Source organism: Protopterus annectens, chromosome 6.part1 (assembly GCF_019279795.1).
Source record: "Protopterus annectens isolate FY-2018-M chromosome 6.part1, PAN1.0, whole genome shotgun sequence".
In the NCBI taxonomy this organism is placed as follows: domain Eukaryota; kingdom Metazoa; phylum Chordata; order Ceratodontiformes; family Protopteridae; genus Protopterus; species Protopterus annectens.
The window spans coordinates 359,363,927-359,388,549 of NC_056738.1; the positions used below are offsets into that span (position 1 = coordinate 359,363,927).

The 24,623-nt window shown below is 37.4% G+C and overlaps 1 protein-coding gene across 1 annotated transcript in view; it reads left to right on the top strand.

The window, feature by feature from the left end:
* PPP2R5B (protein phosphatase 2 regulatory subunit B'beta) overlaps positions 1-24,623 on the top strand; it is a 1,711,411-nt gene that overhangs the window by 320,021 nt on the left and 1,366,767 nt on the right. The gene's annotated exons all lie outside the window — the stretch shown is intronic.

A 24,623-nucleotide genomic window follows, 5' to 3' on the forward strand; every position in this document is an offset into this window, starting at 1 on the left:
GTACAACACTTTAGCAATATATTCTTACAGACCTTAAATAATCTAGCACCACTATGTAATAAAAGAATAAAGTCAAACCCTGCACCATGGCAAACAAAAGAAACAAAACAAAACAAAAACATGACAAAAAAGGATAAATCCTGGAAAAATTGGTCTAAAAATAGAAGTCAAAATGCCTTCCAGCAATTTGGACACCTTAGAAACCTTGTAAAACTCCAGGTCAAACAGGATAAGCAAAGATACTCTACCAGCCTACAAGACAAGCATAAAAATAACCCTAAAGTTTTTTTGGTCATCACTAAATAAACTATTCCACCCTGACAAGACCACCAATCCCTCTCCAAAAACAGACAATATGAAAGAATCTATCTCCACACATTTCAATTCCTACTTTATACAATCAATATTATTTCTCTTAGACACTAATACATCTTCCCCCTCTCTCTCTACCACTCTCCAATTAAGAGCACCCACAGCTGTTCAGTTTTCGTGTAGTACCTACCTCATTCATAAAGAAGTTGATCCTTAAACTAAAAACTACTTCCATAGCTATAGACTAACTTCCATCAGACTATCTAAAAATGGCCACAGAAGTCATAGCCTTCCCTGTGTCCATACTAATTAATAGGTCCACAGCAGAAAGATACATCCCATCACTGTGGAAAAAAATCCTACATCATACCACTGCACAAAGGCAGCACATCTACAGAGTTTAATAACTACAGAGCAATAGTGACCCCTCCCCATCATATTAGAGAAATGCATCCATATGCAGCTGGCACAATACCTAACCTCAAATAACCTGCTCTCAGAAATACAACATGGCAGTAGACCACGGCACAGTACCACTACTGCTCTACTACATTTTACCACTATACTAAACCAACATAGAAACAGTGGTCTGCTTGTGTCCACCATGGCCTTAGACTTGTCAAAGGCATGTGATACTGTCTCACCAGCAACTGCTCGTTGCCTCTCCTCTATAGGACTTTCACAATACTCCTTCTTTTCATTTCTTAGTTACCTATCTGGGAGGCAACAAGTCATTAAATGGCAACAAACCTACTCATACTTTGAAACAGTTACTACAGGTGCCCCTCAGGGCTCTATCCTGGGTCTTCACCTATTTACTATATTTATTAATGACCTCCACACCTTCACTTACCATGCTAGTTTAGTTCAGTATGCAGATGACTCAACATTAATATGTGGCCCCAACAATAAATACGCTCCAGGACACTACACAAAAATCTTTCTCCTCTGAAGAAACCTGGCTCAGAGAATCAAACCTCCTACTCAACCCCAAGAAAACAAAGTTAATGCTTTTTACCTCAAAAATTTTCCAAAATCAAAAGCAATCTTTTACCATAAAGTCAGCAAATAATACTGTCATTGAAATTGTAATGTACAGTAAACTTCTATGTGTTATGATAGGTGGCAGTCTCAAATATGACCAACATATACTGCACACCATCAAATCTACTCACCAGAAACTAGACTGCCTTTATAGGATCAATGTTTTCCTTACAGATACTGCAGGAAAAACTCTAGCCACCACCTTCTTATTGCAACTCTTATATGCTGCTCCTATGCTAACAAACTTAAATGATACGCAAAGAAAGAAACTTGCCTCCTGCTACAATAAAATAGCTAAATTTGTCACCAACTTGCCGCCTGCTACAATATGAGAGCTAAATTTGCCATCAATCTCCCTCATAGGACCCACCATTGTTATAGCTTAAAGCCATTAAACTTGCTTGAACTGTACAACTACTTAACATTTTCACAATTAACTACAGCACATAAACTCATTTATCATGCAAAAAATGCTCTACACTCCAAAACGTATTACTGCCCTACTGTCCAGCAAGGGACCTCCGCTCTAGTAACAAATTCTTACTACTTACAAATAAGTCAAATAATGTTGCAGGAGACTTGCTGTACTCACAACACGTTGCTAAACTCTTGAATAATATCCCCACACAAATAAAACTCTCCAACAAACTCAATACTTTTAAACCACTGCTTGAAGAAATCTTAAACCAATTCTGGTCCTGCACATACTCATCTCAAGGTTGAGACTTTTTGCTCACTGTACAATACTCTCCAAATATTCTCCTTAAACAGAATAAACTCAGCCTTTCACTGAAATGACAAAGCAATTTTTATACATAACTGCTGCCTATATAGTCCACTAAGTTGCATGTGAGCTTTCTCTTTAGTAACTTCCACCTCTGTAAAATCTTAGAGTGTATAAATGTAACCACTGTTTGTGTATAAATGTAAATAGAAATGTAACTACTCAATGTTTAACTTGAACTTAGTATAATGGAATGAAAGCAAATGGAGCTTTTCTCCCTGGGTCTCCACTGAAAATGTATATTCCCCAGTCATACTTTCCTGGTAAATAAAGACAAATAAATGAAAATGAATATCAGTCTATCTATTTTTATAAGTAGGCCAGCATTTGTTGATATGATGAAAATAATGCTGCTGATTCAAAAGTTGTTACCCAAGGAGCCCTGTTGACATTCAGTTGTGGTGCTGAAAAGGCATTAGACAGAGTTAACCTCAGCTTACTTTTATGGGTTCTGGATACCTTTATTTTTCCTCCCATTAGTAATGCTGTTAGCAGTATATTAAGAAGCTAATTAATAGATCAAAGACAGAGCTAGATTCTCATCTAAGTTTTATTTAGAAAAGGGCACAGGGTGGGTGTGCTGGCTGTCCTCCTGGACTTGAATCATACCTTGAATCAGTAGTACAGAAGCTGAGGAAAGAGCATTTCCATTGATACCATTGTAAAGCAATTGTATTTAATTTCGAATTTTTCTGATGTTTTGTCTTGTTAATTAGGTAACACTGACCAAGATTTAAATAAATTCTTTAGGAAGTTTAATGTCTTGGATTGTTGTCAAGCTGCTTAATTAATCACACTAAATTAAAATCATTACATAAAATATGACTCTCCAGAATCAATGACAGAAGGCTATCCCTGTCTTTGGAGCTACCCACATTTATGGCACTTGCAAGTTGGGAAGAATGAATGCAGGATTTCCTGCATATCAAACTTTGGTGTTACCTTATGGGCTTAAAGAAAAAATACAACAATTTGTTTACAAAGTCTGAATATTTGCTGCTTGTTTTTTTGCCCCCAAAAGACTTGTGCAATATATATATATATTAATGTTTCCACATGTGCAAGGATTCCTTAGCAAACATAGACATGGCCACACATTTATAGAGGATGTTAAAAACTTTAAGCTGCATTGGGAAAGGTTTACACTTCTGAGAGATTGTGGAAGACTGACATTCCCTGAATCTGAATCATAATATAACAAAGGAATGTTGAATAACATCATTACAACAAGATTTATAGTCTACTAGAATGCTAATTTATTGTCTTAACATCGAATAATTAATTACAGTTATATGAAGCTAGTCAGACCTAGGAGGGACGTAAGCTACCTCCCTTATTAGTAAGTATGCTTATACACACAGTATAGACATTTGATCCATTTAATGTGGGTAACTGGGTGAATTAGGTTAGTCCTGGAAACTGTTAGAGGAAGGGAATGAAGCAAAATATAGAACTTATGATATAGCTAGCTAGAATTCATACCCTGTGTTACTTGAACAAGCTGTTGACTTGAAAAGTCTGTTTTGGGGATTATTTCATGCTGTTTTCAGGTTACCATGAGAGGACTTCATTGAGTATAGACAGTTAATGGGCAAGCTGAGAAAGGTGAAATGGGTAACCTCATCAACTGTGCAGGGACCTCCATGTGTCCTGTACTGACAGAAGTACCTAGAAATAATCCTTTAGTCAAACACATAATAATCTCCACACATTGTTAATTTCTATTCATTATGAGTTTTATAATCTCATTAGACAGGGTTATGAAAAATGTCTTAAGTAAGAATTACTTAAAGAATGGTGGCTTAAATTCTGTGTTCTTCCAAGATATGATACAAGATTTCAGAGATTTTGCAATATTGAGCAGAGATGCATTCAAAAATACCTGCATATCTCTAGTAGACTGGATAAATCATATTCAGCGGTGGTTCCATTATGCAATACCTGCGTATCTCTAGTAGACTGGATAAATCATATTCAGCGGTGGTTCCATTATGCAATACCTGCGTATCTCTAGTAGACCGGATAAATCATATTCAGCGGTGGTTCCATTATGCAATACCTGCGTATCTCTAGTAGACTGGATAAATCATATTCAGCGGTGGTTCCATTATGCTGAAAGTATAATTAGGACAAGGTAGGTTGTTAGTTGCACATATTTTTGTGATATCAGAGTTTATAAACATTTAAATTAGCAGTAATAGAAATTTGTTTATAGGTTCATAGGTTGGTACTAGGCTATCAGCCCTAGGGCCTATACAAGCCTAGCCATAACAATTCCCTGGCTATTTCTTCCCACACTATTTACTTCCCTAGACCCCTGTCAAGTAGGGTGACTGACGTGATCCCTGGGGTGAATTTCCTTTCTCCCATCCAATCGTCAAGGTTCCTTTTGAAGAGGGCCAAAGAGGTGCTTTGCTTGACATGTATGGGCAGTCCATTCCAGAGTCTGGGGAGTCTAAGGGTCAGGAATCTATCCATCCAGCATGTTTTGTTTATTGTGATGGCAAGGTTTAGATCCCTGGAGCATGTGGCTCTGAGGGGTTGGGATTTCTTTAAGTGTAGCATGTCCAACAGCTTTGGGTTTGACATGGCCTTGTATGTTAAGCAGAGATCGCCTCTGAGTAGACGATATGCGACAGGGTATAGCTGCAGTTTTTTAAGGCGGTCAGCATAGGGCATCTGCTTTAGGCCTGTGATTCTTTTAGTGAGGTATTTCTGCGGCCTTTCTAGTTGTTGCAGATGTCTTGAGAGGTGCATACCAAATGGGGTGTTGTATTCTATTATGGGTCTAATGAGGGATGAGTACAGTGGGACAATAACCTCCTTTTTTCTGGATGAAAAGCCCTTAGTGATGAGGTGTGCCACAGAGAAGGATTTCCTGACTATTGTGGCGATGTGGTTATCGAAGGTGAGACCACTGTCTGCCTGTGTCCCTAAGTCTCTTATCACACTTTCGGTGTTTAGTGTACTGCCACCTATGTGGTAATTCATGGGTACATTTTTTTTTGCCAAAGGGGATAACTATACATTTCTTGGCATTGAGCTTGAGCCCATGGCTCTGGCACCAAGCATCTGTTTCTGTAAAGCCCTTTTGTAGAGTATCTACATAATTTGGGGATTCAGTAATGGCTCCCAGTTTGCGGTCATCTGCGAACCTTGTTAGCCAGAGTCCCTTAGTGTTGGCCTGTACTTCAGAGAAGCAGATGCCAAACAAGAGTGGTACCAGGACTGAACCCTGAGGTAGTCCACTTGTCACTTGTCTGGAGCTGGATTTGGAGTCAGCTGCTTTTACAGTGTGGGTTCTGTCAGTAAGCCAGTTGGCAACCCATTGAATGATGTAGGGATTAATGCCCAGCTTAGTAAGTCTATCTATGATTCCAGAGTGGGGGATGGTGTCAGAGGCCTTGGCGAGGTCCAGATAGGCTGTGTGGACCACCTTACCCTCATCTACAGTGCTGGAGACTGATTCACAGAAGTCAATCAGGTTCAGGAGACAAGATCAGCCCCTCACAAACCCAGACTGGGTGGGGTCCAGTGTTTGAAGGTTGCCAATGTCTTTGTTTATAAGTTCCATGATAATACATTCCATGGCCTTGCAGATCAACCTCATCAGACTGGTGGGGTGGTAGTTCCCATGGAGTGGGATAATTGTAGCTGTGTGCCACTCAGTGGGCACAAAGCCTGAGGTGGGGCTATGATAAAACATGACACATAGGTGAGGTGCCAGTTCATTTTGTAGTTCATGTAGTACATAGCCCGGGATGTCATCTGGTCCCATGGATGCTGTATTCTTAGCTTTGGAAAGTGCATTTTTTTATCGGTGTGACCGTTATTACCGGAATTTGGCAATTTTCCGATATTGAGATGGGTCATTTAGAGGGTGAGTGGGGGGTGAAGTTGGCACTGAATTGATCTGCCAGGATATTGGCAATATCCTTGGGATCAATATATTTAATGCCATTCTGTTGCAGCTCAGAGCAGATCTGAGCATTGCCATTTAGATTCTTGACATAGTTATAGAATGCCTTGTGGTTGTCTTTGGAATCTTTGTCAATTTAATTTCCGTAACTAGCTTTGGAGAATTTTATGAGGGATCTCAGCTTCTTACTGCGGCTGGTGAGGAAGATTTTTGCATCCTGGGATTTTCCTCTTTTCTGCAACAGTTTCTTCCTTCTGTTGTAAAGTTTGTTTATGGCAGGGGACCGCCAGATTGGCTGCCTTTTTTTGGAGGAGAGCATCTTGGTTCTATTTGGGATGGCATGATTCATGCATGAGTGGATGTGCTTGTACAGTGCCTTAGTGTAGGATTCAGCAGTCGAACTTTCAGTTCCCATCTGCATGGGTGTCATGAAGTTTGTCACTTCTGTCACATTTGTAATAAGAATTGGCTTGGTACAGTAAATCTAACTTTAATTTTGATATCCTTTTGTACTGGGGAAGCTATGTCAAAAAATGAAACATTTATTTTTTTGTTACTCTCAATGTTAGTAACTGGAAAACTCACCAACAAGGAAGTACAAGTCTACAGCGCCACCAACTGGTAATGTTGCTGTAAATACTATCCAAGAGCTGTCAATGGCAATACTATGGGTGCAGAAGATGGGGTGGGAGTCTGTCTAACAAATGGAATCCTTGAATATCACAGAATACCTTTCCATCCTTTGTGCTGAGGCTATAATTTTAATGCATTATTGGGTTTTCTTTCTGGATATATGGCATTTCCCTTAACAAAAGGAATGGGATTCCATATCCTTAAAGTTCTTAAAAGAGTGGTCTGATGTTTCATGAAAATCAGTGGATCAGTGAGTGGTCTGTTGTATTGGTCTGAAATATAGTATTTACTTGACTGATTCTGGAAAAATAATGATTGGCTGTCTTTTGTTTTTCTATAGTAGGCATAATATCTCTGTTTTTTACAGCTGTCTGTTATAGGGTGTGTTATAGGGTGTGTAGTGGTATTATGCTTGTGATGTGACTTGTACATTGTAAAATAAATTGTTTTTAATGTTTTCTTTCTTTTAATTTCCACACACATGCACACATGTGGCAGACATGAAATTTATGTTTCACCACAGTTTTTTTCTGTACGCCTTGATCACATTTTAGAGAATAAAGTAAAACCAAATGCAGTCTGTGCAGTAATTTTCATGTATCAGCTACTGATTCATTTCCATTCTCTGGCCATGGTAGAGAATTTATTTTTATAACAGGAAATAATTTTTAATATGCCCCTTTTACAAATGGACAGTCTGGCAGATATAAGAACTATAGGAGAGAGATCAGAATGTTGTATGAAACATGGGTTGCTCTACAAATCAGAAATCATGTAGTTGTGAATATTCTGTTTTAGATAACAACATTTCTCTAAAGGTTTGTTTAGGTCACCCCCTTTCAGCAAAGCATGCATCCCTATTCTGTTTCTCTTTTATGGCTCTCCCAGTCAGTTGATTTTCTTGACTGGATACAGAATCACACAATTTGTAGCCAAATTGGAAGCCATTTCTATGATTGCCTGGCTCCAAAGCATTTCAGAGATGGAATTAAAGATAGTATTTTTGCCAATGCTGCTGTCACATAAACCTTCACAGATGTTCAAGGCCTTTTGTCTAAAGCAAGGCCCGTTTTGAAAATATATCTCAAGAAAAAGGACTGTATGGATTTTCCTATGTCCTTTAGAGGCATTAGGTTTTTATTCAACGTTTTCCAGTTCCTAAAAGCATCCTGCAAGAAGCCACAAGTAGCAAAACTATTTTCTGACCTTTGGTTTACTTGGGGAAAAATACAATTTAAATAAAAATATATATATCAATACATCATATGGGACTTCCTCTACTCAGCAATAGCAAACTATCTTTACATATTTGATCATGCAGGTTAGCATCAGTACAAATCTACAAGATTTGATTATGCATCTAATACTATGAAAGTGAGGAAAATTGTAATTATTTTGGTAGTAGTTTCAAATATTAGCTTGGACTGTATAGGCATTTAATTCATAAACATAGGAATGGATGTTCTGAAATGTACTTTAATTCAAATTTTTAATAAACCACAATCTGAGGATGCATTTCCCTCTTTGAAAACATATGGTGATGATTTCCCTGTTGACCAGTGGAAATGCTCAGTGTACAACAGCTATTATTGACCTCTTATTACTCTACTGAATGTCTTCATAGATAAATATCTAAAGACTGGATCAGGACGCATTTTTCTGTCGGTGCACTGATATGACTCCATAAAAAGATTTCATTATGGTCATATCGCAAAAACAGCCTCTGTTTCAATTTGCCTGGGGTTTATATGGCACATGGTACTTTTTATTATTTCTTGACCTGTTTATATGACTTAGATTTTCAGTGTTGCTAATCTGATATAGTATTGCTTTAACCCTGTAACATTTTCTGCACTTAGGTCCCATAGTTTTATTTGTCCTTACATTATTTAAGTTCTGAAGTCTGACAGGCTTATAAATTAAACACCCATACAATTCAAGCTGATTGCTTGGAACATAAATTCTCCACTTTTCTTTTTCAATAAATACTGTAAGTCAAGTTGCATCTAGGGAAATTGACTTGGTGTAAATCCTTGGATCTCCCTGTATTCTTATTCATTTAGCTAGCTCCAAGGCAAGGACTCTCTTTTAATAATAAAATCTCTGGATCATGCACTGGGGCATGGCACAGATATGACCTTTTTGTGATATTTAATAAATACAAAATTAGAATGGGAATTTGAAAAGACAGGAACAACCCATGAGAACTCCACAACAAAAAAGCAGACTATTTAAAATGGAGGGGTAACATTCAAAGTTGGTTCAGTTGTTTATTTCAGAATGTAGAATTTGGTTTGAACAAATGGGTAATGCCAGTGTAATTTATTTCCCGAATTATGCATAAAGCTTACTTTGTCATTCTGTTTTTAATCTTATCATGTGGATAATAAGTTTTCTCATTCTTGTTATTTTAGCCCTTCAGGCCTTTCATTATTATTCAGTATGAAAATCAAAGTTCAAAGGAAGAGAAAGTATCTTCTCGGGATTAAAGTCCACTGAAGGGTGCTTGGCCACAAGACAGTAATCAGGAAAACTGACAGTCAGAGGATAAAGCCACTGTATCACTTACAATAGCTGGATTTAATTTAAAATTAATTTGAGTGACCACATCATTTTGATGTTTTTTTACGGAGGCCATGACACATGTAAGGTTATGCTTTGCAACAATCCAACCCCATCTCTAGAAGTAGGATTTTAATATAACATAAGATAGTTCGATTAGACCTTTTTATATATAGTGTTTTACTCATGGAGCAGTACAGATTAGATTCAGTACTGAGGTAATTACAAATTGTACTCTTTTTGATGGGTGCACACTTACATACCTGTTGTAGTACTATATGTGTAAAGCATTTTGAAATATTCTTAAACGTGTGTTCCTTCAGTTATAGCTACTGTGTGCATGTACTTGTGTGTGTACATGTGTATTCATCATAACACTGAGAAGTACCACACTTATGTGTTATTGTTTTAATCAATTGCAGCTTAATATTAAATAAAGCGCTGTTAAATCAGCTGCAGAGTATTTTACATGCATATTAAATATGTTTTTGCAGTTCTGATAACTGTACCATGAAGATAAAGCTATGCATACATAATCTTACCAGGTGCAATGGCACAGAAGGAAAGAGTCCTGACTATGACCCAAGTTTGATTAGTGGTTCAGGCTTTAGATAGCCACCTTCATGTCCATCAGCCCTAAGAACTGACTACACCATGATCACTGCTTTCAAGCCACTCCCTCTGTCATTGTCAGGAACGAGGACCCTCCCCACTGAGGGACAGAGCCAAGATTTTTCTCTTAGGTGGAGGTGGCCCCAGGTAGAAGAAAGAGCTATACCCAGGAGGGGACTGATGTCAGTAGTGGTTCTGTCCCTATCTACCTCTCAACTGACAGATTTTCACAGACTAGCCAGATTTTTGCCTAATATTTTTGGTCTGTCCATCATAACATTTTTGTTTTTTAGGCAACTCAGGACTGAAGTCATTAAATAATGACATACATTTGAGTTTCAGACTTCATATCTTTCAGAAAATGCATGCTGATGTAAAACCCTTTATTCTATCTACTTTCTAATTTTATAACAGCAATATTTAAAACAAGTCCCTAAAACACAATGCAACTCCTTCTGACCTTCTCTATACTTCTCCATCAATACTCTCAGAGCAAACATCACATCTGTAGTGCTCTCTCCTGGCATGTCATCACGTCCCTTCTTAACCTATAGCTTCCACTACTCTTCCCCATAACTTCAAGCTGTGACTGATCAATTTTATCCCTCTCTAGTTGCTGCAGCTCTGCACATCACCCTTATTCTTAAAAATCGGTACCAACACACTTCTCACTCCTCAGGCATCCTCTCACTTTCCAAGATTTCGTCAAACAATCTGGTTAAAAACTCCACTGCCATCTCTCCTAAATGCCTCCATGCTTCCACAGGTATGCCATTTGGACCAACAGCCTTTCCATTCTTCATCGTCTTCATAGCTATCCTTACTTCCTCCTTGCTAATACATTGCACTTTCTGATTCACTATCCCCACATCATCCAACCTTCTTTCTCTCTCATTCTGTTCATTCATCAGCCCCTCAAAGTACTCTTTCCATCTGCTCAACACACTCTCCTTGCTTGTAAGCATGTTTCCCTCAATGTCCTTTATCACCTTTACCTGCTGCACATCTTTCCCAGCTCAGTCCCTCTGTCTATCTAATCGGTACAGGTCCTTTTCTCCCTCCTTAGTGTCCAACCTTTCATACAACTCTCCACGCGCCTTATCCTTGGCCTTCTCCACCTCTGTCTTCCCCATACACCTCATCTCCTTATACTCCTGTCTACTTTCTTCATCTCTCTGACAATCCCACTTCTTCATTGCCAACCTCTTTCTCTGTATACTCTCCTGTACTTCCTCATTCCACCACCAGGTCTCCTTGTCCTCCTTCCTCTGTCCAGATGTCATACCAAGCACCTTTCTAGCTGTCTCCCTTACCAGCTCTTCTGTAGTTACCCAGCTATTTGATAACTCTTCACTGCCACCCAGTGCCTGTCTTAACTCTTCCCTGAACTCCACCTCACAATCAACTTTTTCAGCTTCCACCATTTGATCCTTGGCACTCCCTTACACTCCTCCTCTTTTTCTTGATATCCCCTACTGTCACATTTAAATATTCATCATCATTTACTGAGTACTTCTTTCCCTCTTCTAAGGGCCAGATCCAGCACAGGGTGACCTAAGCAGCTGCCTAGGGGCAGGTGCTGACAGGAGGCCCACAAACATTTAAAAAAATCCTGAAATTAAATTGTCCCACTGCCATCTCCCACCTCTATTACTTGGGTCCTCTCACCCTTAAATCTGGACCACTTGGCTGATCTGTTTTGCTCCATTCTTTCATTGGCTCAAATGCAGAGTAGAATATCTGAGCCAATGACAAACTTCCTGGAGTTAAATGGTCACATAAAGTGTGGTCTTTTCAGTTTTAGAAAAAGCTGATACTGACTGTGTGTGCCAAAGTTTTCGTTTGTAGAAAAGTTGAAAGTTTGCTAATACTGGCATTTGGGGTGTGTGTGTGTGTGTGTGTGTGTGTGTGTGTGTGTGTGTGTGTGTGTGTGTGTGTTACTTACAGAGCCTAAAGCTGATATCCAGATCATGGAACTCATCAAAGCATACTTTGAGGCCTGAAGTTGAGATGAACAAACTTTAATGGTAACTCACTAATAAATGCAATCAGCCCAGTTACTTCAGTTTCATAATTTTTATTATATTCATAAAATACATCTCTCATATTTTGTATTATATTTGTACCCTACCCATGGCTAGATCTGGCACAAGGTGACCTAGGCAACTGCCTATGGTCTGATGTTGACATATTGAGCCCCACAGACACTGAGGATTATAGTTAGGCAATAATACCAGTCATTGCAGTTTTAAAGTTCTTATTGCTCAGAAAATGCATGTCCATGCACCACCTACTGTCCTGTTAACTGTAAGGGAATTAGAGTTGTGTGACACATAGCACTGAGTTGTTAATAAACTGCTCCTTGCAGTCAAAAGTTCAGGGCTTGAATCCTTTACCTCCATCTATGTACTGTATGAGGTCACTTATGCCAGACAGTGCTTCCAGGTTGCCTGTGAAAAGAGACACTTTGTCCAGTGGGTGAACCTGATTAACAAATAGCTAAAATAATATTTAACATTTGACCCTTTTTGGGCCTTTGTCCCACCATTATTTTTTTGTCCAGAATTCTTGAGCAAGTACATTGAGAGGTATGTTCTGTTCCTAGTAAAACTATTAGCTTTCTGTCAAATTGTTGTGGATTGCAGTCATTGAATAATGACAGGCATGTGAATTTCAGACTTTGCATGCATCTGAAAGTGTTTGGTCAAATTAAACACACACACAAATGCTGAGTAGTCCTCTGCTCAAGCATTGTTAAAATCACAAATATGAAGGGAAAATATTATCTGTCATTTGGGAGTTGAACCCAAAACTTCCAGCTATGCTGTGAGTTTTGTAACTGAAAGGAAAACATCTCTTATGTGAAAACTCAGCACCATCTCTCCAGAGGCTATTGTTTGTCCAGTAGCAGTTATGCCAGCACTGTGTGCTGGAGGTTTTGGGTTTAAGTCCCAAATGAGAGCTAATATTTTCCTTTCACTTCTGTAAATTCACAAATTGTTTGCTAATGCAAAGCTTGTTGTTCTAGCAACACTCTAAATATATGAAAGAAATATTTAAGATCCATTCCTGATTTTGTAAGAAGTTTAGAGGTCATAGGGGAGATAGAATGGCTTACAATGTATGGCTGTGACATGAGAGATACATTTATGGGCCATTATTTATAAATTTATTCATTCAAGTTGATCTCATGTAGATATCTAAGATATACAGTCACACAAATGGCTGTTAACAGCTGAGTGTGTCTGTATATGTGTATGTCTGTGCACATGCTCATAGAGGGTATAGTTTACAATATTCACTGATTAGTTTTTCCTCATATTTTATGGTCTGTTCCTTTTTTCTGTGGCTTCCTGGTAAAGTGGCATAGACTGCAGTCACTAAATACTGACAAACGTGTGAATTTCAGACTTCATGATTTTCAGAAAATGCTTGCTGATACAAAACCTACTATGTTAGCAGCTTTCTAAGTGTGTAAGACTAATGTTTAAAATCTGGTTCTGATTTTTGATGTTTGTTTTGGATTCTTGAGCTAAGAGTATAGGAAGGCATGGGGCAATGGGTTGCACTGCATGGTTCCATGTCCATCACCCTTTCATATCCTTGGATTATGCATCCTCAGTACAACATCTGTTTTCACCAGAGATTGGTATGGGGAGCACCCACATAACTGCCTAGGCCCATCCCTCCCTGCTGTTCCATCAATCGCTCAAGCCACTAATCGAACCCACGCTGGCTGGGTCATGGATTTATCCCAGTAAGCCACTGGACCAACCACGTCTGGGTCATTACTTAAGTGTTTCTTCCTTTATTTGATTCAAGCAAATACCTGTTGTGTACACAGACATAAAAGGGGCTGTAACTGATAGTCACATCTGTATGGGTGGATGAGTGTGTGTGTGTGTGTGTGTGTGTGTGTGTGTGTGTGTGTGTGTGTGTGTGTGTGTGTGTGTGTGTGTGTGTGTGTGTGTGTGTGTGTGTGTGTGTGTGTGTGTGTGTGTGTGTGTGTGTGTGTGTGTGTGTGTGTGTGTGTGTGTGTGTGTGTGTATGTGTGTAAATTCCTGGCTCCTGCGTAGGTGTGATATAAAGGAAATAATTGACTGTAGTAAATAGGAGCATCATCATTTCAGCCATGTTCTTTGTGTGTGATCCTTGGTTTCACTGTTTTGTTGATTGTTGGCAATGTGTTAATTATCTGCCTGTGAATAAACTGGGCAGCATGAAGCCCACAGGTTTAATTTTAGTACTTTAACTGTGAATATATATATTTAATGTAGCTTGTTTATTTGCAGGCACATGGGTATGAAATACACTGTGTTTGGGCTACATCGGTTTGTCTGGTACTTAATGCAGGTGAGCAAGGCTATGAGCTGTTAATGACTTGCTTCGTGTAGGGTAGGGTTTGATACCCTAGGCTTTCATTTGTCTTCTGTGTGATTCAAGTCACATTACCAGCTCCTGGGCTGCTCCTGAAAAATGACACTTGCTTCCAGTGGCCTGCCCTTAGCCGTTAGCAACTGGTTTGCATAGTTATCTTTTGAATTCCTATACCTTTCACATAGCCAGAAATTAGTGTTTTACTATATGCTATTTAACTATGAATCACAGCATGTCTCTTGTAGTTTAATGGGTTGCCTGATATATTTTTAGTAAACATGTGTCAAGTGAAGAGATGTTTACCACTGCTCATACTAAGTTTGTTTTCAATAAGAGAGTGATTGTTCAGCAAATGGCTGTCATCATTTTTGCTGTAAAGTCTGAAATAAAAGTTTTAAATTAAATCCAAATCTCTGTGATCATAGTAAATGTAATGAAAATAGTCTGCATGGTGACTGCTGAAGAGACTGCCACATAATGAGATATTGGTATGGCTGGAGGGCCCAGATCCATTATCCAGTCTATGCCCCTGTTTGATAATAACATTTTAAAGGAATCCAGACCAAGTAATCTGACATATTACTCTACCCATGTTGTCTTCCACTACCAAATTGTAAGGCTGAATCCTTAATGATTGTCTTTCTTTTGAGATTTGGACTTTGAGTTATTAAAAATATTTTCTAGGTGTCTATGGTCAGTAAGCAGAATGATTTCCTTTTAGGAAGCAGATGATAGAGTATTCACATGTCAAAACAATTTCAAGAAATTCCTTCTCTGTTTGACTATATCTTTTCTCACCGCTTAACAATGTTTTGCTTGCAGAAGCTGTAGGTTTACAATGTTTATGGCTCCTAAGCCAATAAGACTGAAGTATTTGGTCTGTGGATTAAAATAAGGCATAGGTTTTCATACATGGGTCTTGTTATTGTATCTATTGATTGTTGTTCTTCTTCTTTTAATAAAGCAAAAGTAAAATCCTGCTTCATTAGTTTTTCCAAGGGTTCTGCTGTTGTATTCAAATAATTGATAAGTCTGGCACCATAACTTGCCATTCCCAAAAGAATTCATGCCACTTTTGTGGCATTTGGTGGTGACATACCTCATACCTTGCATTGTTTTCACTTTTAAAGTATCTGGAGACATAACCTTCAATATTGGGGACATAACCTTATCTAAGAAAACCTTGGAACCGAAGCAGATTCATGTCCAAAACACATTTGCTTAAAATAAATCAATTCACTTACAGCTTTTATGGTGCTTTGTCCTACCCTTTCTGACACATTCCATAAGTACTGTTGTCATCATTACAGTTTTTTGAATTTTTGAGACCTTGAACCATGTTTTGGATAATATGCTGAAATATCTCAGCAGGTGAACTTATTTGTTACAATAATGCTTTGCACATCTAACATTATAGGTAGTAAATAACATTATATTTGCGTTCTTAGGATGGAGTTCTACCAGGTGGTACCATAACATGAGATCAGGTTAGGAGAATAGCATATACCATGTGATCCTATTGGTCACAACAATTGCAGGTGTGAGGAGCATTTCTTAAATAACAGTTTTATTGCCAGAACTTGCATAAACATGCTTCCTGACTTCAGAAGAATTATTGGGCTTGTGTTATCAGTATGAGAGAAATGTGAAACTGTTTCCTGGATATCATCAGCTTTGTAAAGTGATGTTTGAAGTACTGCTATAAAGGCTGAGTAGGAAAAAAGTGAGATATTCTATCTAGAGTGCCACATTCTGAATGTTTGCACAGGTTTATACCTTGTGAAAGAGAATTATCCTGTGTGGTTGTGATACAAGGATCATACTTTAAAGTATCCAAAGCTTTACCTAGTACCCTTTGAGATTGCCATTGCCCTTACATATGGCTTGTTATTCTTGCAACAACTTATCTAGTGTCTGTGGTTGTCTCGAGTGCGCTTAAAAAACAGCGTACAAAATCTTAATAATGCTCAGAAATCTTGCTGTGGTGTAGCTCAGTTGGTTGGAACATATCCCTTCTAGTATATTAAAAAGGTTGTGCTCACCTTACAATGTGCTTTAATTTCCACTGTGAAACATTTCCATGGAGGCAGTGGCTTTAGCAAGATCCTTGAAAATATTTTGTGTTTGACTAGTATAATTTTGGTTGAGGCCTTGACTCAATGTCATCTCCCTCTGATATAATGTCAGCTGATGTTTCTAAGTCAGCAGCCATCTGGAGTTTTCAGGTTCTGAATCTTTATACTTTTAGGTCAGTACTTCTTGTATAATACATTCATATGAATTAAGCACTTTGCCACTTTTTGCTGGTCTAAATGATTTCCAATGCATTTGATTATCTTTGCGCACACACGCACACACACACACACACACACACACATATATATATATATATATATATATATATATATATATATATTGTCTTGCTAGTTTTTTTTTTAATGTTCTCTTAATCTTCCATATGTACTATGGCACATTGCATGTTGTTTCAATCCCACACATTTGGAAAATATTTATGCTTCTTCAGCAGGGTAAGCATTGTCCCCTTTAAGATATTGCCCACTACAGTTCCTGCAGTAAGTAGAATAACTTTTTTTTCTCTTGTATGCCACTTTAATATATTGTTTTTGTTTCTATTTCAGTTTTCACACAGTCTTTCCTAGTACTATATATTTCTCTTGTACCTTATTTATAATAAGTTCTTTGTTTTTCAACTCTATTTCCTTGATTTAAAAAAAAAAAGTTTATAAACAGTTTACCAAGTGAGAGCTCAGGACATGCGAAGATTTTCCACTGGCTTTGTCTGATGTACATGCCTAAGCAATGTGTGCCTTTGTTAGTTTTGTAGTACCTATAAATTCACAGTTCTTTGCTTATAGTAAGCACTTACAGTTGCACTCTGTTCCTAAACTGTACTTCTAAATTTTTAACCTAAAGGAATGACCGTCACTCTTGGGTTCAGAATATTTTTCAGTTTCTCTTCTGCTTGGAATAGTTTATCCTTTTTGCTATCACTGATTCAGGTGTGTCATATACAGTAAGCAGAGAAATATATTCCTGTATCTGGATAAACACTCGGTCTTCACCTCAAAGCTTCAGCAACACAGAAAAAACAAAGAGAATGAACTGACCATGACTGAGTAATGTAGAAAAGAACTTTTAATGCATAAAAGTAAGCACTTTCAAGATCCCAACAACTGATCACTTCATCAGGCTAGTTTGCAACAAGCAGCATCTTCAAATTTAAACAGTAAAACAACCAATAACTATAAAACATTTCATTCAACTCTAATTGAAAGCACCACCTCCAATTAAAAATGTAAATGATGCATATTTGTAACTTACATTCCTAGCAATGCTTTCTGTTTTACTTTAAAAACAAATGCAATAGTTAGTGTTTGAGGGGTCTAACCCTAAGAAAAGGTTTTGGTGACAATGCATTATTTATACCTGGTGTTTTCTCTGCCTGCAGTTGCAGAATCCATTCCTGTTCTGCTGGCTCAACTCTAATTGAAAGCACCACCTCCAATTAAAAATGTAAATGCATATTTGTAGCTTACATTCCCAGCAGTGCTTTCTGTTTTACTTTAAAAACAAATGCAGCACTTAGTGTTTGAGTGGTCTAGCTCTAAGAAAAGGTTTTAGTGACGATGCACTGTTTATACCTGGTGTTTTCTCTCCCTGCAGTTGCAGAATCCATTTCTGTTCTGCTGTCTCAGTCCTGTTTTTTAAGTCACCACCTCTAATGTTATGTTCCATAATCTCAAGTAGTAAAAAATTAAAAACATGCTGAGAGCACTGATCTTTAACATGCTTAGCTAATGCACTGGTTTCTTTTTCATTAGCTATATCTCTGATGTGCTCCAGAATGTGTTCTTTCAGACTCCTATTAGTTTTACCTGCATAAAAAACATAACACACTTTACAGAAACTAAGATACACTATATGTTCTGTCCTACAATCAGCATAAAAATCAAAATTTATAACAAAATTCCGAATGGGATGTATAAACGCTATATTAGTGTAGATTAACTTGCAAGTCATGCAGTGCCTGGATGGAAATGTTCCTATCCTTTGTGAAACTCTAATACCATTTTTGTTCACTAGCGGTTTATAACATAATTGTCTTTTCAGGGAGCAGTTATTCTTATAGCAAAATTGTGGCCTTACATCTATGGCCTCATCCAGTTCTTCTATGGAATTTAATATATTCCAGTTCTTTTCAAAAATGTAATAGGAAACCTCACTTTTTGTCTGTCACTAGTCTGCATGGTATGCCACTCATCTATTTTATCTGAAAAAAAAAACGGTTTTCCCTTATCATTGCATGCTTCATACATCCCCCTAATACTAACATCTATATCTGCTACATTATAACCTCTACATCCCCCTAATTCTAACATCTATATCTGCTACATTATAACCTCTATCTATAAATTCATCCTTCAGCATGTCCACTGCCTGGTGTAATCTATCATCTGTATTATGCAGTCTGCTGATCCTCATAAATTGTCCATTAACTACATTCTTATTAACATGTTTGAGGTGCATACTAGTTTTGTGTAAAATACTGTTTTTTCTAGTGGGTTTCCTATACAGTTTCATAACTAGTTCAGTACGTCCAATTCTATCAATAATTATATCCAAAAAATTTATAGTTTCAGATGAACAGTCATAGGTAAACCTAAGGAAATCAGTAGTGCCATGTAGATAATCAATAAACAGTCCTAATCTACTACTCATATTTCCACACAGAAGAAAAATATCATCCACAAATCATACATACCAAATAATACTGTTGACAAACTCATTGTTTCATAGCAAATTATTAATTTCCCAAGATACCAATGCAAGGTTGGTGTAGCTATTGGCACACGCCATGCCCATCGCTACGCCAACCTTTTGCAGGTAGAAATTATCATTGAATAGAAAAACATTATTTTCAAGAATAATCTCTAACAAGTTGCATATCAGATTCACTTTGGTATGTGTGAATATTCTCTTCATATTCAATAGTTCACGTACCCTCTCAATGCCCCAGGAGTTCGGTATCACCGTAAATAGTGAATTGATGTCCATGGTGACTGACATTTTTTCATACAGAGATTTTAAAAACATTTTTGTGTCTCTAATAACAGTATTGCATGTATCTAACACTGGATGCAGCTACTTCTCTACATAAATGGATAATGCTTCTGTGCACTGTCCTCTGCTAGAAACAATAGGCCTCATAGGAGGTTCAATCATGCTCTTATGTATCTTAGGTAATCCATATATCATAGGTGTAATGGGATGTTCTACCTGAAAATAGTTAAATATATCTTCTATAATCTGTTGTGACACAAATAAATCAAATGCATAAACAGACACCCTGTCTATAATAGCTTTCACTTGCAGACTAGAAATCTGCAAATATGTATTAGTGTCACCAAGCTATAACATAATTTGCTGTATATATAAAGTTTTTTTCCATTACTACAACACTCCCTCCCTTGTCTGAAGGCGTAATTTCTATACTGGACATAGCCTTCAGTTGTGCCAAGGCTTCATTTTCAGATTTGCTTAAGTTGTAAAACGTTGCTGCTCTTTTATCATTAAACACTTCCCTAATGTCTTTCTCACACACTGTTATAAAAGTTTCAACAGAGATATTTTCATTGGGTGTTGTTAGGTCAGATTTAGGTTTCCTTGGCCATGAGAACACCTCCTTACATTGAAAATCATTCACATCTCTCTGTAACTTCTTCATTTTAGTATTTTGGAGTCTTTTTTCATAGCTCACAATGCTATTATATAACTCATGGATCTTAGTGCCTATGACTTCTGTAGATAAGTTCAATAGTAATTCACTTTGCAGTCTGTCTATGCCCTCTGATAAAGTTTTTTCTTGTGGGGTAAAGTACTCAGTCAATAGATGCATATAGTCATAGCTGAGTTGGAGATTAAGACGTTGCCATTTCTGCAACAGGTCAGGATAAACATCTCCATAGGTGGGCATCCTTAATACTCCGAGTCCCCTATGGACTATTTTATACTTCAGTGATGCTTCCAGATGGAACCTTTGCCACTGGAGCCTTTTGAACTTATACATCTTATTCTCCAAATCTCTTAAGGTATCTACAAATCTGATATGCATATTAGAGTCAATTACCTCACTTCTGGTATCTGGAAACACAGGATGCTGTATCAGAGGGTTTAAATCAACATTTAATATACGATGGAAATGTTCGTAATATTGCTTACTAGCTCCATTGTGAGAGTTGCCCATGCTCACACCTTCAGCCTTGTCCCAGTACTGAGAAAAACACAAAAATCCAACAAGCAGAGAAATATATTCCTGTATCTGGGTACATGCTCGGTCTTCACCTCAAAGCTTCAGCAACACAGAAAAAACAAAGAGAACAAACTGACCACTACTGAATAATGTAGAAAAGAACTTTTAATGCATAAAAGTAAGCACTTTCATGAGTCCAACAACTGATCACTTCATCAGACTAGTTTGCAACAAGCAGCATCTTCAAATTTAAACAGTAAAATAACCAATAACTATAAAACATTTCATTCAACTCTAATTGAAAGCACCACCTCCAATTAAAAATGTAAATGATGCATATTTGTAACTTACTTTCCTAGCAATGCTTTCTGTTTTACTTTAAAAGCAAATGCAATAGTTAGTGTTTGAGGGGTCTAACCCTAAGAAATGGTTTTGGTGACAATGCATTGTTTATACCTGGTGTTTTCTCTGTCTGCAGTTGCAGAATCCATTCTTGTTCTGCTGGCTCAACTCTAATTGAAAGCACCACCACCAATTAAAAATGTAAATGCATATTTGTAGCTTACATTCCTAGCAATGCTTTCTGTTTTACTTTAAAAACAAATGCAGCAGTTAGTGTTTGAGTGGTCTAGTTCTAAGAAAAGGTTTTAGTGACAATGCACTGTTTATACCTGGTGTTTTCTCTCCCTGCAGTTGCAGAATCCATTTCTGTTCTGCTGTCTCAGTCCTGTTCTTTAAGTCACCACCTCTAATGTTATGTTCCATAATCTCAAGTACTAAAAAATTAAAAACATGTTGAGAGCCCTGATATAATAGCTTTCACTTGCAGACTAGAAATCTGCAAATATGTATTAGTGTCACCAAGCAATAACATCATTTGCTGTATATATAAAGTTTATTTCCATTACTACAACACTCCCTCCCTTGTCTGAAGGTGTAATTTCTATACTGGACATAGCCTTCAGTTGTGCCACTGTATATATAAAGTTTATTTCCATTACTACAACACTCCCTCCCTTGTCTGAAGGTGTAATTTCTATACTGGACATAGTCTTCAGTTGTGCCACTGTATATATAAAGTTTATTTCCATTACTACAACACTCCCTCCCTCCCTTGTCTGAAGGTGTAATTTTTATACTGGACATAGCCTTCAGTTGTGCCAAGGCTTCATTCTCAGATTTGCTTAAGTTGTAAAATTTTGCTGCTCTTTTATCATTAAACACTTCCCTAATCTCTTTCTCGCACACTGTTATAAAAGTTTCAACAATTGGGTGTATTTTGGGTGCAAAAACACTAGGTTTCTTAAACTGCATATCTGACACACCATTGGTATCTTTAAAAAAGGGTTCTGAGCATCAACATATGCCCAAACAGTCTCAGGTCTTTGAGGAGATCTGTCATGTTAGTTTTCTGCACTGGAATAAAGGAAAGACCTTTATTCAGCAAAGAAGTTTGCGCTTCATTTAGTTTAAATTGAGAAATATTGATTACCAGTTCTTGTTGTTTTTGTTGTTGTTGTTCTGAGTAGTCATCCTGGTATGTTGTACTTGCCCATCTTGCAGGTGCTGATATCTCCCTTTCTGCCCTCTGCTCTTGGACCTTTATCATATTGGCAGTGGGTTGCCTAACACAAAAGGCAGAATGAGTGTTTGGATTGTTTTCTTGGGTTATAAAAAAGATGTAACAGAGGTTCCATTTTCAGCTGATGTGCTATTTGTATTGTTCTTTCTCTCTGCTCCTGGGAGAGCGCTGTGCTTTCCTGTCTCTTTTCACTAAGCAGATTAGAAGATGTCATTGCATGTTGCATCATTACATCTGAACTCTCTAGGAGTTCCTTGTTGTGGTTAGCTGTTAAAGGAATCGTACATGAGACAGAGATATTTTCATTTTTATGCTGATTGTAGGACACAACATATAGTGTATCTTAATTTTTGTAAAGTGTGTTATGTTTTTTATGCAGGCAAAACTAATAGGAGTCTGAAAGAACACATTCTGGAGCACATCAGAGATATAGCTAATGAAAAAGAAACCAGTGCATTAGCTAAGCATGTTAAAGATCAGTGCTCTCAGCATGTTTTTAATTTTTTACTACTTGAGATTATGGAACATAACATTAGAGGTGGTGACTTAAAGAACAGGACTGAGACAGCAGAACAGAAATGGTTTCTACAACTGCAGGCAGAGAAAAGCGGTGGTGGTGCTTCGGTAGCGTTGTCGCCTCACAGTAAGACGTCCTGTTCGATTCTCAGCTAGAGCATCTTCTGTGTGGAGACATGCATGAATGGGCGTACCTTCATTGAAGGTTGTGCATCAGGTCTGGCAACTCGGCACGTAAAAATCTACTACCAATCATTAGCGGACCGGAGTTCCGCTGTGGCGACCCCTAACCGGGAAAAGCCGAAAGACACAACAAACTGCAGGCAGAGAAAACACCAGGTATAAACAGTGCATTGTCACTAAAACCTTTTCTTAGATGTAGACCACGCAAACACTAACTGCTGCATTTGTTTTTAAAGTAAAACAGAAAGCATTGCTAGGAATGTAAGCTACAAATATGCATTTACAGTTTTAATTGGAGGCGGTGCTTTCAATTAGAGTTGAGCCAGCAGAATAGGAATGAATTCTGCAACTGCAGGCAGAGAAAACACCAGGTATAAACAATGCATCGTCACCAAAACCTTTTCTTAGGGTTAGACCCCTCAGACACTAACTATTGCATTTGTTTTTAAAGTAAAACAGAAAGCATTGCTAGGAATGTAAGTTACAAATATGAATCATTTATATTTTTAATTGGAGGTGGTGCTTTCAATTAGAGTTGAATGAAATGTTTTACAGTTATTGGTTGTTTTACTGTTTAAATTTGAAGATGCTGCTTGTTGCAAACTAGTCTGATGAAGCGATCAGTTGTTGGGATCGTGAAAGCGCTTACTTTTATGCATTAAAAGTTCTTTTCTACATTATTCAGTCGTGGTCAGTTCGTTCTCGTTGTTTTTTCTGTGTCATATACAGTATTTGCCCTCTTACCATGTTAAAAACGACCCTTTAGCCCGTTATCTGTTGTTATACCTGCTGAATCATAGAATTGTTGAATCTAACAGCTTATTTGCTTCACTCTGATAATTATCACGGTCTATTCCAAATGTGGAAAGTGTAGAAATCATTGGTATTTTTATTGTTTAATGTTGTAATTATCGCACTGTTTCTTTGTTATATATAACATTCTTCTGTTTGAAACAGCAAATGTTAACATGTATTTATTATGAAACATAATTAAAGAGAAATAAATAGAAGAAAGATGTACATAAAAAAGAAATCAACATTGCTTCTGGGTTCAGAATAATTATTTAGTTTCTCTTCTACTTGGATTATTTTATCCTTTGCTGTCATTGATTCAGGTATGTCATATATTTGTTCTCTTACCATGTTTAAAAAACAGCTTTCAGCCTGTCATCTCTTGTTATACCTGGTGAAATCATAGAAGTGTTTAATCTAGCAGCCTATTTGCTTCAATCTGATCCCACATTCTAGTTATCACAGTCTGATTAGGAACACAAATTTACTCCATTTTAGACTTGTTTCCCGCAGGTATGTAAAACACAATCCTATAAGTTTTAATACTTATACTTTGAAAAATAAAAACTGGGATGCAGACAAAAAATGACAAATTATGAAACTCATGTCACATCTTATTGCAACTTTGAAGCATATTTTACAAGTGGATGAAACTTTCCCCACAGTGTGTGCAGCCATCCTCTTAACTCTGCTAATTTTATATTTATAATTTCATATATATATATATATATATATATATATATATATATATATATATATATGAGTCTATGTCGTATGATCGAAATTACAGAATATTGAACATAAGACATAGAAACACACTTATGTGAAAGTACATAATGTCAAAGATGTGCTTTTGTATAAGCCGGTTCTCTTAAGCACATTACAGTGGGGATAAGGAATTACATTCTTTTCCCCACTATAATGCGATCTCTGAGTTAGTATATATAAGTAGGGGTTGCAGGGGGGCTTGCCCCCCTGCAAAAGAGTAGTTTGTAATGTTTTTAATTTTAGTTTTAGGGTAAGGGAACGGCTTATG